This window comes from Schistocerca gregaria, chromosome X, assembly GCF_023897955.1.
Source record: "Schistocerca gregaria isolate iqSchGreg1 chromosome X, iqSchGreg1.2, whole genome shotgun sequence".
Classification (NCBI taxonomy): domain Eukaryota; kingdom Metazoa; phylum Arthropoda; class Insecta; order Orthoptera; family Acrididae; genus Schistocerca; species Schistocerca gregaria.
In genome coordinates this window covers 11,361,161-11,378,200 of record NC_064931.1, presented here as the reverse complement: position 1 = coordinate 11,378,200, position 17,040 = coordinate 11,361,161, and positions in this window count along the sequence as shown.

Here is a 17,040-nt window from a genome sequence, read left to right as displayed (position 1 = left end):
ATCGCTTCTGGCAGACTGGCTTAAGTAAGAAAAAATGTTGGACTGGGTGAGCAATTGGGACGAGTAACTATAACCTTCCTAAGGTAGCCAATGCCTCGTTACTAGGTTTTCAATTAAGATATCTCGAATAACCCCTGGGAGGGTAAACGATCACTCTTTTATGATACACAACTAGTGACATATCGGTTCTGGCAGACTGGCCACAGTAAGAAATAATGGCAGACTGGGTGAGCAATTGGGACGAGTAACTATGACTCTCTTAAGGTAGCCAATGCCTCGTTACTAGGGTTTCGATTAAGATATCTCGAATAACCCCTGGGAGGAGTAACGATGACTCTTTTATGATACACAACTAGTGACATATCGCTTCTGGCAGACTGGCCACAGTAAGAAAAAATGGCAGACTGGGTGAGCAATTGGGACGAGTAACTATGACTCTCTTAAGGTAGCCAATGCCTCATTAATAGGTTTTCGATTAAGATATCTCGAATAACCCCTGGGAGGAGTAACGATGACTCTTTTATGATACACAACTAGTGACATATCGCTTCTGGCAGATTGGCTGCAGTAAGAAAAAACGTTTGACTTGGTGAGGAATTGGGACGAGTAACTATGACTCTCTTAAGGTAGCCAGTGCCTCGTTACTAGGGTTTCGATTAAGATATCTCGAATAATCCATGGGAGGAGTAACGATGACTCTTTTATGATACACAACTAGTGACATATCGCTTCTGGCAGACTGGTCGCAGTAAGAAAAAATGTTGGACTGGGTGAGCAATTGGGACGAGTAACTACGACTCTCTTAAGGTAGCCAATGCCTTGTTACTAGGGTTTCTATTAAGATATCTCAAATAACCCCTGGGAGGAGTAACGATACTCTTTTATGAAACAGAACTACTGACATATCGCTTTTGGCAGACTGGCCACAGTAAGAAAAAATGGCAGACTGGGTGAGCAATTGGGACGAGTAACTATGACTCTCCTAAGGTAGCCAATGCCTTGTTACTAGGGTTTCGATTAAGATATTTCGAATAACCCCTGGGAAGAGAAACGATGACTCCTTTATGATACACAACTAGTGACATATCGCTTCTGGCAGACTGGCAGCAGTAAGAAAAAATGGCAGACTGGGTGAGCAATTGGGACGAGTAACTATGACCCTCTTAAGGTAGCCAATGCCTCGTTACTAGGGTTTCGATTAAGATATCTCGAATAACCCCTGGGAGGAGTAACGACCACTCTTTTATGATACACAACTAGTGACATATCGCTTCTGTCAGACTGGCCGCGGTAAGAAAAAACGTTGGACTGGGTGAGCAATTGGGACGAGTAACTATGACTCTCTTAAAGTAGCCAATGCCTCGTTACTAGGGTTTCGATTAAGATATCTCAAATAATCCCTGGGAGGAGTAACGATGACTCTTTTATGATACACAACTAGTGACATATCGCTTCTGGCAGACTGGTCGCAGTAAGAAAAAATGGCAGACTGGGTGAGCAATTATGACGAGTAACTATGACTCTCTTAAGGTAGCCAATGCCTCGTTACTAGGGTTTCGATTAAGATATCTCGAATAACCCCTGGGAGGAGTAACGATTACTCTTTTATGATACACAACTAGTGACATATCGCTTCTGGCAGACTGGCCACAGTAAGAAACAATGGCAGACTGGGTGAGCAATTGGGACGAGTAACTATGACGCTCTTTAGGTAGAAAATGCCTCGTTAATAGGTTTTCGATTAAGATATCTCGAATAACCCCTGGCAGGAGTAACGATGACTCTTTCATGATACACAACTAGTGACATATCGCTTCTGGCAGACTGGCCGCAGTAAGAAAAAACGTTTTACTTGGTGAGGAATTGGGACGAGTAACTATGACTCTCTTAAGGTAGCCAAAGCCTCGTTACTAGGGTTTCGATTAAGATATCTCGAATAATCCCTGGGAGGAGTAACGATGACTCTTTTATGATACACAACTAGTGACATATCGCTTCTGGCAGACTGGTCGCAGTAAGAAAAAATGTTGGACTGGGTGAGCAATTGGGACGAGTAACTATGGCTCTCTTAAGGTAGCCAGTGCCTCGTTACTAGGGTTTCGATTAAGATATCTCGAATAACCCCTGGGAGGAGTAACGATCACTCTTTTATGATACACAACTAGTGACATATCGCTTCTGGCAGGCTGGCCACAGTAAGAATAATGTTGGACTGGGTGAGCAATTGGGACGAGTAACTACGACTCTCGTAAGGTAGCCAGTGCCTCGTTACTAGGATTTCGATTAAGATATCTCGAATAACCCCTGGGAGGAGTAACGATACTCTTTTATGATACACAACTACTGACGTATCGCTCTTGGCAGACTGGCCAAAGTAAGAAAAAATGGCAGACTGGGTGAGCAATTGGGACGAGTAACTATGACTCTCCTAAGGTAGCCAATGCCTTGTTACTAGGGTTTCGATTAAGATATCTCGAATAACCACTGGGATGAGAAACGATGACTCTTTTATGACACACAACTAGTGACATATCGCCTCTGGCAGACTGGCCGCAGAAAGAAAAAATGGCAGACTGGGTGAGCAATTATGACGAGAATCTATGACTCTCTTAAGGTAGCCAATGCCTCGTTACTAGGGTTTCGATTAAGATATCTCGAATAACCCCTGGGAGGAGTAACGATTACTCTTTTATGATACACAACTAGTGACTTATCGCTTCTGGCAGACTGGCCGCAGTAAGAAAAAACGTTTTACTTTTTTGAGGAATTGGGCCGAGTAACTATGACTCTCTTAAGGTAGCCAATGCCTCGTTACTAGGGTTTCGATTAAGATATCTCGAATAATCCCTGGGAGGAGTAACGATGACTCTTTTATGATACACAACTAGTGACATATCGCTTCTGGCAGACTGATCGCAGTAAGAAAAAAAGTTGGACTGGGTGAGCAATTGGGACGAGTAACTATGACTCTCTTAAGGTAGCCAATGTCTCGTTACTAGGGTTTCGATTAATATATCTCGAATAACCCCTGGGAGGAGAAACGATCACTCTTTTATGATACACAACTAGTGACATATCGGTTCTGGCAAACTGGTAATAGTAAGAAAAAATGTTGGACTGGGTGAGCAATTGGGACGATTAACTATGACTCTCTTAACGTAGCCAATGCCTCGTTACTAGGGTTTCGATTAAGATATCTCGAATAACCCCTGGGAGGAGAAACGATGACTCTTTTATGATACACAACTAGTGACATATCGCTTCTGGCAGACTGGTCGCAGTAAGAAAAAATGTTGGACTGGGTGAGCATTTGGGACGAGTAACTATGACTCTCTTAAGGTAGCCAATGCCTCGTTACTAGGGTTTCGATTAAGATATCTCGAATAACCCCTGGGAGGAGTAACGATTACTCTTTTATGATACACAACTAGTGACATATCGCTTCTGGCAGAGTGGTCGCAGTAAGAAAAAATGTTGGACTGGGTGAGCAATTGGGACGAGTAACTATGACTCTCTTAAGGTAGCCAATGCCTCGTTACTAGGGTTTCGATTAAGATATCTCGAATAACACCTGGGGGGAATAACGATTACTCTTTTACGATACACAACTAGTGACATATCGCTTCTGGCAGACTGGCCACAGTAAGAAAAAATGGCAGACTGGGTGAGCAATTGGGACGAGTAACTATGACTCTCATAAGGTAGCCTATGCCTCGTTAATAGTTTTTCGATTAAGATATCTCGAATAACCCCTGGGAGGAGTAACGATGACTCTTTTATGATACACAACTAGTGACATATCGCTTCTGGCAGATTGGCCGCCGTAAGAAAAAACGTTTGACTTGGTGAGGAATTGGGACGAGTAACTATGACTCTCTGAAGGTAGCCAATGCCTCGTTACTAGGGTTTCGATTAAGATATTTCGAATAATCCCTGGGAGGAATAACGATGACTCTTTTATGATACACAACTAGTGACATATCGCTTCTGGCAGACTGGTCGCAGTAAGAAAAATTGTTGGACTGGGTGAGCAATTGGGACGAGTAACTACGACTCTCTTAAGGTAGCCAATGCCTTGTACTAGGGTTTCGATTAAGATATCTCAAATAACCCCTGGGAGGAGTAACGATACTCTTTTATGATACAGAACTACTGACATATCGCTTTTTTCAGACTGGTCAGAGTAAGAAAAAATGGCAGACTGGGTGAGCAATTGGGACGAGTAACTATGACTCTCCTAACGTAGCCAATGTGTTGTTACGAGGTTTTCGATTAAGATATTTCGAATAACCCCTGGGAGGAGAAACGATGACAATTTTATGATACACAACTAGTGACATATCGCTTCTGGCAGACTGGCAGCAGTAAGAAAAAATGGCAGACTGGGTGAGCAATTGGGACGAGTAACTATGACTCTCTTAAGGTAGCCAATGCCTCGTTTCTAGGGTTTCGATTAAGATATCTCGAATAACCCCTGGGAGGAGTAACGACCACTCTTTTATGATACACAACTAGTGACATATCGCTTCTGTCAGACTGGCCGCGTTAAGAAAAAATGTTGGACTGGGTTGAGCAATTGGGACGAGTAACTATGACTCTCTTAAGGTAGCCAATGTCTCGTTACTAGGGTTTCGATTAAGATATCTCGAATAACCCCTGGGAGGAGTAACGACCACTCTCTTATGATACACAACTAGTGACATATCGCCTCTGGCAGACTGGCCGCAGTAAGAAAAAATTGCAGACTGTGTGAGCAATTATGACGAGTAACTATGACTCTCTTAAGGTAGGCAATGCCTCGTTACTAGGGTTTCGGTTAAGATATCTCGAATAACCCCTGGGAGGAGTAACGATTACTCTTTTATGATACACAACTACCCGACATATCGCTTCTGGCAGACTGGCCACAGTAAAAAAAAATGGCAGACTATGTAAGCAATTGGGACGAGTAACTATGACTCACTTAAGGTAGCCAATGCCTAGTTAATAGGTTTTCGATTAAGATATCTCGAATAACCCCTGGGAGGAGTAACGATGACTCTTTTATGATACACAACTAGTGACATATCGCTTCTGGCAGACTGGCCGCAGTAAGAAAAAACGTTTTACTTGGTGAGGAATTCGGACGAGTAACTATGACTCTCTTAAGGTAGCCAATACCTCGTTACTAGGGTTTCGATTAAGATATCTCGAATAACCCCTGGGAGGTGTAACGACCACTCTTTTATGATACACAACTAGTGACATATCGCTTCTGGCAGACTGGTCGCAGTAAGAAAAAAAGTTGGACTGGGTGAGCAATTGGGACGAGTAACTATGACTCTCTTAAGGTAGCCAATGTATCGTTACTAGGGTTTCGATTAAGATATCTCGAATAACCCCTGGGAGGAGAAACGATCACTCTTTTATGATACACAACTAGTGACATATCGGTTCTGGCAAACTGGTCGCAGTAACAAAATATGTTGGACTGGGTGAGCAATTGGGACGATTAACTATGACTCTCTTAAGGTAGCCAATGCCTCCATACTAGGGTTTCGATTAAGATATCTCGAATAACCACTGGGAGGAGTGACGACCACTCTTTTATGATACACATCTAGTGCCATATCACTTCTGGCAGACTGCTCGCAGTAACAAAAAATGTTGGATTGGGTGAGCAATTGGGACGAGTAACTATGACTCTCTTAAGGTAGTCAATGTCTCGTTACTAGGGTTTCGATTAAGATAAACCGAATAACCCCTGGGAGGAGAAACGATCACTCTATTATGATACACAACTAGTGACATATCGGTTCTGGCTGACTGGCCGCAGTAAGAAAAAACGTTTTACTTGGTGAGCAGTTGGGACGACTAACTATGACTCTCTTAAGGTAGCCAATGCCTCGTTACTACGCTTTCGATTAAGTTATCTCGAATAACCCCTGGGAGGAGAAACGATCACTCTTTTATGATACACAACTAGTGACATATCGGTTCTGGCAGACTGGCCACAGTAAGAAATAATGGCAGACTGGGTGAGCAATTGGGACGAGTATCTATGACTCTCTTAAGATAGCCAATGCCTCGTTACTACGCTTTCGATTAAGATATCTCGAATAACCCCTGGGAGGAGAAACGATCACTCTTTTATGATACACAACTAGTGACATATCGCTTCCGGCAGACTGGACGCAGTAAGAAAAAATGGCAGACTGGGTGAGCAATTGGGACGAGTAAATATGACTCCTTAAGGTAGCCAATGTCTCGTTACTAGGGTTTCGATTAAGATATCTCGAATAACCCCTTGGTGGAGTAACGATGACTCTTTTATGATACACAACTAGTGACATATCGCTTCTGGCAGACTGGCCGCAGTAAGAAGAAATGTTGGGCTGGGTGAGCAGTTGGGACGAGTAACTATGACTCTCTTAAGGTAGCCAATGCCTCGTTTTTGGTTTCGATTGAGATATCTCGAATAACCCCTGAGAGGATTAATGATGACTCTTTTATGATACACAACTAGTGACATATCGCTTCTGGCAGACTGGTCGCAGTAAGAAAAAATGTTTGACTGGGTGAGCAATTGGGACGAGTAACTATGACTCTCTTAAGGTAGCCAATGTCTCGTTACTAGGGTTTCGATTAAGATCAACCGAATAACCCCTGGGAGGAGAAACGATCACTCTTTTATGATACACAACTAGTGACATATTGGTTCTGGCAGACTGGCCTCAGTAAGAAATAATGGCAGACTGGGTGAGCAATTGGGACGAGTAACTATGACTCTCTTAAGGTAGCCAATGCCTTGTTACTACGCTTTCGATTAAGATATCTCGAATAACCCCTGGGAGGAGAAACGACCACTCTTTTATGATACACAACTAGTGACATATCGCTTCTGGCAGGTTGGCCACAGTAAGAAGAAATGTTGGACTGGGTGAGCAATTGGGACAAGTAACTATGACTCTCTTAAGGTAGCCAATGCCTCGTTACTAGGGTTTCGATTAAGATATCTCGAATAACCCCTGGGAGGAGAAACGATCACTCTTTTATGATACACAACTAGTGACATATCGCTTCTGGCATACTGGAACCAGTAAGAAAAATTGGCAGACTGGGTGAGCAATTGGGACGAGTAACTATGACTCTCTTAAGGTAGCCAATGCCTCGTTTTTGGTTTCGATTAAGATATCTCGAATAACCCTGGGGAGGATTAATGATGACTCTTTTATGATACACAACTAGTGACATATAGCTTCTGGCAGACTGCCTGCAGTAAGAAAAAATGTTGGACTGGGTGAGCTATTGGGACGAGTAACTATGACACTCTTAAGGTAGCCAATGCATCGTTACTAGGGTTTCGATTATGATATCTCGAATAACCCCTGGGAGGAGTAACGACTACTCTTTTATGATACACAACTAGTGACATATCACTTCTGGCAGACAGGTCGCAGTAAGAAAAAATGTTGGACTGGGTGAGCAATTGGGACGAGTAACTATGACTCTCTTAAGGTAGCCAATTTCTCGTTACTAGGGTTTCGATTCAGATCAACCGAATAACCCCTGGGAGGAGAAACGATCACTCTTTTATGATACACAACTAGTGACATATCGGTTCTGGCAGACTGGCCTCAGTAAGAAATAATGGCAGACTGTGTGAGCAATTGGGACGAGTAACTATGACTCTCTTAAGGTAGCCAATGCCTCGTTACTACGCTTTCGATTAAGATATCTCGAATAACCCCTGGGAGGGTAAACGATCAATCTTTTATGATACACAACTAGTGACATAGCGCTTCTGGCAGGTTGGCCACAGTAAGAAAAAATGTTGGACTGGGTGAGCAATTGGGACAAGTAACTATGACTCTCTTAAGGTAGCCAATGCCTCGTTACTAGGGTTTCGGTTAAGATATCTCGAATAACCCCTGGGAGGAGAAACGATGACTCTTTTACGATACACAACTAGTGACATATCGCTTCTGGCAGACTGGAACCAGTAAGAAAAATTGGCAGACTGGGTGAGCAATTGGGACGAGTAACTATGACTCTCTTAAGGTAGCCAATGCCTCGTTTTTGGTTTCGATTAAGATATCTCGAATAACCCTGGGGAGGATTAATGATGACTCTTTTATGATACACAACTAGTGACATATCGGTTCTGGCAGACTGGTCGCAGTAAGAAAAAATGTTGGACTGGGTGAGCAATTGGGACGAGTAACTATGACTCTCTTAAGGTAGCCAATGCCTCGTTACTAGGGTTTCGATTAAGATATCTCGAATAACCCCTCGGAGGAGTAACGACGACTCTTTTATGATACACAACTAGTGACATATCGCTTCTGGCAGACTGGCTGCAGTAAGAAAAAATGTTGGACTGGGTGAGCTATTGTGACGAGTAACTATGACTCTCTTAAGGTAGCCAGTGCCTCGTTACTAGGGTTTCGATTAAGATATCTCGAATAACCCCTGGGAGGAGTAACGACCACTCTTTTATGATACACAACTAGTGACATATCACTTCTGGCAGACTGGTCGCCGTAAGAAAAAATGTTGGACTGGGTGAGCAATTGGGACGAGTAACTATGACTCTCTTAAGGTAGCCAATGTCTCGTTACTAGGGTTTCGATTAAGATAAACCGAATAACCCCTGGGAGGAGAAACGATCACTCTTTTATGATACACAACTAGTGACATATCGGTTCTGGCACACTGGCCTCAGTAAGAAATAATGGCAGACTGGGTGAGCAATTGGGACGAGTAACTATGACTCTCTTAAGGTAGCCAATGCCTCGTTACTACGCTTTCGATTAAGATATCTCGAATAACCCCTGGGAGGAGAAACGATCAATCTTTTATGATACACAACTAGTGACATATCGCTTCCGGCAGACTGGACGCAGTAGGAAAAAATGGCAGACTGGGTGAGCAATTGGGACGAGTAAATATGACTCCTTAAGGTAGCCAATGTCTCGTTACTAGGGTTTCGATTAAGATATCTAGAATGACCCCTGGGAGGAGAAACGATCACTCTTTTATGATACACACCTAGTGACATATCGGTTCTGGCAGACTGGCCACAGTAAGAAATAATGGCAGACTGGGTGAGCAATTGGGACGAGTAACTATGACTCTCTTAAGGTAGCCAATGCCTCGTTACTAAGCTTTCGATTAAGATATCTCAAATAACCCCTGGGAGGAGTAACGATACTCTTTTATGATACACAACTAGTGACATATCTCTTCTGGCAGAAGGGCCACAGTAAGAAAAAATGGCAGACTGGGTGAGCAATTGGGACGAGTAACTATGACTCACGTAAGGTAGCCAATGCCTCGTTACTAGGGTTTCGATTAAGATATCTCGAATAACCCCTGGGAGGAGTAACGATGACTCTTTTATGATACACAACTAGTGACATATTGCTTCTGGCAGACTGGCCGCAGTAAGAAAAAACGTTGGACTGGGTGAGCAATTGGGACGAGTAACTATGACTCTCTTAAGGTAGCCAAAGCCTCGTTACTAGGGTTTCGATTAAGATATCTCGAATATCCCCTGGGAGGAGAAACGATCTCTCTTTTATGATACACAACTAGTGACATATCGGTTCTGGCAAACTGGTAATAGTAAGAAAAAATATTGGACTGGGTGAGCAATTGGGACGATTAACTATGACTCTCTTAAGGTAGTCAATGCCTCGTTACTAGGGTTTCGATTAAGATATCTCGAATAACCCCTTAGAGGAGAAACGATGACTCTTTTATGATACACAACTAGTGACATATTGCTTCTGGCAGACTGGCCGCAGTAAGAAAAAATGGCAGACTGGGTGAGCAATTGGGACGAGTAACTATGACTCTCTTAACGTAGCCAATGCCTCGTTTCTAGGGTTTCGATTAAGATATCTCGAATAACCACTGGGAGGAGTAACGACCACTCTTTTATGATACACAACTAGTGACATCGCTTCTGGCAGACTGGCCGCGGTAAGAAAAAAAGTTGGACCGGGTGAGCAATTGGGACGAGTAACTATGACTCTCTTAAGGTAGCCAATGTCTCGTTACTAGGGTTTCGATTAAGATATCTCGAATAACCCTTGGGAGGAGAAACGATCACTCTTTTATGATACACAACTAGTGACATATCGGTTCTGGCAAACTGGTAATAGTAAGAAAAAATATTGGACTGAGTGAGCAATTGGGACGATTAACTATGACTCTCTTAAGGTAGTCAATGCCTCGTTACTAGGGTTTCGATTAAGATATCTCGAATAACCCCTGGGAGGAGAAACGATGACTCTTTTATGATACACAACTAGTGACATATCGCTTCTGGCAGACTGGCCGCAGTAAGAAAAAGTGGCAGACTGGATGAGAAATTGGGATGAGTAAAAATGACTCTCTTAAGGTAGCCAATGCCTCGTTACTAGGGTTTCGATTAAGATATCTCGAATAACCCCTGGGAGGAGTAACGATGACGCTTTTATGATACACAACTAGTGACATATCGCTTCTGGCAGACTGGCCGCAGTAAGAAAAAACGTTTTACTTGGGGAGCAGTTGGGACGACTAACTATGACTCTCTTAAGGTAGCCAATGCCTCGTTACTAGGGTTTTGATTAAGATATCTCGAATAACCCCTGGGAGGAGTAACGATTACTCTTTTATGATACATAACTAGTGACATATCGCTTCTGGCAGACTGGTCGCGGTAAGAAAAAATGTTGGACTGGGTGAGCAATTGGGACGAGTAACTACGACTCTCGTAAGGTATCCAATGCCTTGTTACTAGGGTTTCGATTAAGATATCTCGAATAACCCCTCGGAGGAGTAACGACGGCTCTTTTATGTTACACAACTAGTGACATATCGCTTCTGGCAGACTGGCTTTAGTAAGAAAAAATGTTGGACTGGGTGAGCAATTGGGACGAGTAACTATGACATTCTTAAGGTAGCCAATGCCTCGTTACTAGGGTTTCGATTAAGATATCTTCGAATAACCCCTGGGAGGAGAAACGATGACTCTTTTATGATACACAACTAGTGACATATTGCCTCTGGCAGACTGGCCACAGTAAGAAACAATGGCAGACTGGGTGAGCAATTGGGACGAGTAACTATGACTCTCTTTAGGTAGAAAATGCCTCGTTAATAGATTTTCGATTAAGATATCTCGAATAACCCCTGGGAGGAGTAACGATGACTCTTTCATGATACACAACTAGTGACATATCGCTTCTGGCAGACTGGCCGCAATAAGAAAAAACGTTTTACTTGGTGAGGAATTGGGACGAGTAACTATGACTCTCTTAAGGTAGCCAATGCCTCGTTACTAGGGTTTCGATTAAGATATCTCGAATAATCCCTGTGAGGAGTAACGATGACTCTTTTATGATACACAACTAGTGACATATCGCTTCTGGCAGACAGGTCGCAGTAAGAAAAAATGTTGGACTGGGTGAGCAATTGGGACGAGTAACTATGACTCTCTTAAGGTAGCCAATGCCTCGTTACTAGGGTTTCGATTAAGATATCTCGAATAACCCCTGGGAGGAGTAACGATCACTCTTTTATGATACACAACTAGTGACATATCGCTTATGGCAGGCTGGCCACAGTAAGAATAATGTTCGACTGGGTGAGCAATTGGGACGAGTAACTACGACTCTCGTAAGGTAGCCAATGCCTTGTTACTAGGGTTTCGATTAAGATATCTCGAATAACCCCTGGGAGGAGTAACGATTACTCTTTTATGATACATAACTAGTGACATATCGCTTCTGGCAGACTGGTCGCGGTAAGAAAAAATGTTGGACTGGGTGAGCAATTGGGACGAGTAACTACGACTCTCGTAAGGTATCCAATGCCTTGTTACTAGGGTTTCGATTAAGATATCTCGAATAACCCCTCGGAGGAGTAACGACGACTCTTTTATGTTACACAACTAGTGACATATCGCTTCTGGCAGACTGGCTTTAGTAAGAAAAAATGTTGGACTGGGTGAGCAATTGGGACGAGTAACTATGACATTCTTAAGGTAGCCAATGCCTCGTTACTAGGGTTTCGATTAAGATATCTTCGAATAACCCCTGGGAGGAGAAACGATGACTCTTTTATGATACACAACTAGTGACATATTGCCTCTGGCAGACTGGCCACAGTAAGAAACAATGGCAGACTGGGTGAGCAATTGGGACGAGTAACTATGACTCTCTTTAGGTAGAAAATGCCTCGTTAATAGATTTTCGATTAAGATATCTCGAATAACCCCTGGGAGGAGTAACGATGACTCTTTCATGATACACAACTAGTGACATATCGCTTCTGGCAGACTGGCCGCAATAAGAAAAAACGTTTTACTTGGTGAGGAATTGGGACGAGTAACTATGACTCTCTTAAGGTAGCCAATGCCTCGTTACTAGGGTTTCGATTAAGATATCTCGAATAATCCCTGTGAGGAGTAACGATGACTCTTTTATGATACACAACTAGTGACATATCGCTTCTGGCAGACAGGTCGCAGTAAGAAAAATGTTGGACTGGGTGAGCAATTGGGACGAGTAACTATGACTCTCTTAAGGTAGCCAATGCCTCGTTACTAGGGTTTCGATTAAGATATCTCGAATAACCCCTGGGAGGAGTAACGATCACTCTTTTATGATACACAACTAGTGACATATCGCTTATGGCAGGCTGGCCACAGTAAGAATAATGTTCGACTGGGTGAGCAATTGGGACGAGTAACTACGACTCTCGTAAGGTAGCCAATGCCTTGTTACTAGGGTTTCGATTAAGATATCTCAAATAACCCCTGGGAGGAGTAACGATACTCTTTTATGATACACAACTACTGACGTATCGCTTTTGGCAGACTGGCCACAGTAAGAAAAAATGGCAGACTGGGTGAGCAATTGGGACGAGTAACTATGACTCTCCTAAGGTAGCCAATGCCTTGTTACTAGGGTTTCGATTAAGATATCTCGAATAACCACTGGGAGGAGAAACGATGACTCTTTTATGACACACAACTAATGACATATCGCCTCTGGCAGACTGGCCGCAGTAAGAAAAAATGGCAGACTGGGTGAGGAATTATGACGAGAAACTATGACTCTCTTAAGGTAGCCAATGCCTCGTTACTAGGGTTTCGATTAAGATATCTCGAATAACCCCTGGGAGGAGTAACGATTACTCTTTTATGATACACAACTAGCGACTTATCGCTTTTGGCAGACTGGCCGCAGTAAGAAAAAACGTTTTACTTGGTGAGGAATTGGGACGAGTAACTATGACTCTCTTAAGGTAGCCAATGCCTCGTTACTAGGGTTTCGATTAAGATATCTCGAATAATCCCTGGGAGGAGTAACGATGACTCTTTTATGATACACAACTAGTGACATATCGCTTCTGGCAGACTGGTCGCAGTAAGAAAAAAAGTTGGACAGGGTGAGCAATTGGGACGAGTAACTATGACTCTCTTAAGGTAGCCAATGCCTCGTTACTAGGGTTTCGATTAAGATATCTCGAATAACCCCTGGGAGGAGAAACGATGACTCTTTTATGATACACAACTAGTGACATATCGCTTCTGGCAGACTGGTCGCAGTTAGAAAAAATGTTGGACTGGGTGAGCATTTGGGACGAGTAACTATGACTCTCTTAAGGTAGCCAATGCCTCGTTACTAGGGTTTCGATTAAGATATCTCGAATAACCCCTGGGAGGAGTAACGATTACTCTTTTATGATACTCAACTAGTGACATATCGCTTCTGGCAGACTGGTCGCAGTAAGAAAAAATGTTAGACTGGGTGAGCAATTGGGACGAGTAACTATGACTCTCTTAAGGTAGCCAATGTCTCGTTACTAGGGTTTCGATTAAGATATCTCGAATAACCCCTCGGAGGAGTAACGACGAATCTTATAATACACAACTAGTGACATATCGCTTCTGGCAGACTGGCTTAAGTAAGAAAAAATGTTGGACTGGGTGATCAATTGGGACGAGTAACTATGACTTTCTTAAGGTAGCCAATGCCTCGTTACTAGGGTTTCGATTAAGATATCTCGAATAACCCCTGGGAGGAGAAACGATGACTCTTTTATGATACACAACTAGTGACATATCGCCTCTGGCAGACTGGCCGCAGTAAGAAAAAATGGCAGACTGGGTGAGCAATTATGACGAGTAACTATGACTCTCTTAAGGTAGCCAATGCCTCGTTACTAGGGTTTCGATTAAGATATCTCGAATAACCCCTGGGAGGAGTAACGATTACTCTTTTACGATACACAACTAGTGACATATCGCTTCTGGCAGACTGGCAACAGTAAGTAAAATGGCAGACTGGGTGAGCAATTGGGACGAGTAACTATGACTCTCTTAAGGTAGCCAATGCCTCGTTAATAGGTTTTCGATTAAGATATCTCGAATAACCCCTGGGAGGAGTAACGATGACTCTTTTATGATACACAACTAGTGACATATCGCTTCTGGCAGATTGGCTGCAGTAAGAAAAAACGTTTGTTACTTGGTGAGGAATTGGGACGAGTAACTATGACTCTCTTAAGGTAGCCAGTGCCTCGTTACTAGGGTTTCGATTAAGATATCTCGAATACTCCCTGGGAGGAGTAACGATGACTCTTTTATGATACACAACTAGTGACATATCGCTTCTGGCAGACTGGTCGCAGTAAGAGAAAATGTTGGACTGGGTGAGCAATTGGGACGAGTAACTACGACTCTCTTAAGGTAGCCAATGCCTTGTTACTAGGGTTTCGATTAAGATATCTCAAATAACCCCTGGGAGGAGTAACGATACTCTTTTATGATACAGAACTACTGACATATCGCTTTTGGCAGACTCGCCACAGTAAGAAAAAATGGCAGACTGGGTGAGCAATTGGGACGAGTAACTATGACTCTCCTAAGGTAGCCAATGCCTTGTTACTAGGGTTTCGATTAAGATATTTCTAATAACCCCTGGGAAGAGAAACGATGACTCTTTTATGATACACAACTAGTGACATATCGCTTCTGGCAGACTGGTCGCAGTAAGAAAAAATGTTGGACTGGGTGAGCAATTGGGACGAGTAACTATGACTCTCCTAAGGTAGCCAATGCCTCGTTACTAGGGTTTCGATTAAGATATCTCGAATAACCCCTGGGAGGAGAAACGATGACTCTTTTATGATACACAACTAGCGACATATCGCTGCTGGCAGACTGGACGCAGTAAGAAAAAATGTTGGATTGGTGAGCATTTGGGACGAGTAACTATGACTCTCTTAAGGTAGCCAATGCCTCGTTACTAGGGTTTCGATTAAGATATCTCGAATAACCCCTGGGAGGAGTAACGATTACTCTTTTATGATACATAACTAGTGACATATCGCTTCTCGCAGACTGGTCGCAGTAAGAAAAAATGTTAGACTGGGTGAGCAATTGGGACGAGTAACTATGACTCTCTTAAGGTAGCCAATGTCTCGTTACTAGGGTTTCGATTAAGATATCTCGAATAACCCCTCGTAGGAGTAACGACGACTCTTATAATACACAACTAGTGTCATATCGCTTCTGGCAGCCTGGCTTAAGTAAGAAAAAATGTTGGACTGGGTGAGCAATTGGGACGAGTAACTATAACCTTCCTAAGGTAGCCAATGCCTCGTTACTAGGTTTTCGATTAAGATATCTCGAATAACCCCTGGGAGGGTAAACGATCACTCTTTTATGATACACAACTAGTGACATATCGGTTCTGGCAGACTGGCCACAGTAAGAAATAATGGCAGACTGGGTGAGCAATTGGGACGAGTAACTATGACTCTCTTAAGGTAGCCAATGCCTCGTTACTAGGGTTTCGATTAAGATATCTCGAATAACCCCTGGGAGGAGTAACGATGACTCTTTTATGATACACAACTAGTGACATATCGCTTCTGGCAGACTGGCCACAGTAAGAAAAAATGGCAGACTGGGTGAGCAATTGGGACGAGTAACTATGACTCTCTTAAGGTAGCCAATGCCTCATTAATAGGTTTTCGATTAAGATATCTCGAATAACCCCTGGGAGGAGTAACGATGACTCTTTTATGATACACAACTAGTGACATATCGCTTCTGGCAGATTGGCTGCAGTAAGAAAAAACGTTTGACTTGGTGAGGAATTGGGACGAGTAACTATGACTCTCTTAAGGTAGCCAGTGCCTCGTTACTAGGGTTTCGATTAAGATATCTCGAATAATCCATGGGAGGAGTAACGATGACTCTTTTATGATACACAACTAGTGACATATCGCTTCTGGCAGACTGGTCGCAGTAAGAAAAAATGTTGGACTGGGTGAGCAATTGGGACGAGTAACTACGACTCTCTTAAGGTAGCCAATGCCTTGTTACTAGGGTTTCGATTAAGATATCTCAAATAACCCCTGGGAGGAGTAACGATACTCTTTTATGAAACAGAACTACTGACATATCGCTTTTGGCAGACTGGCCACAGTAAGAAAAAATGGCAGACTGGGTGAGCAATTGGGACGAGTAACTATGACTCTCCTAAGGTAGCCAATGCCTTGTTACTAGGGTTTCGATTAAGATATTTCGAATAACCCCTGGGAAGAGAAACGATGACTCCTTTATGATACACAACTAGTGACATATCGCTTCTGGCAGACTGGCAGCAATAAGAAAAAATGGCAGACTGGGTGAGCAATTGGGACGAGTAACTATGACCCTCTTAAGGTAGCCAATGCCTCGTTACTAGGGTTTCGATTAAGATATCTCGAATAACCCCTGGGAGGAGTAACGACCACTCTTTTATGATACACAACTAGTGACATATCGCTTCTGTCAGACTGGCCGCGGTAAGAAAAAACGTTGGACTGGGTGAGCAATTGGGACGAGTAACTATGACTCTCTTAAAGTAGCCAATGCCTCGTTACTAGGGTTTCGATTAAGATATCTCAAATAATCCCTGGGAGGAGTAACGATGACTCTTTTATGATACACAACTAGTGACATATCTCTTCTGGCAGACTGGTCGCAGTAAGAAAAAATGGCAGACTGGG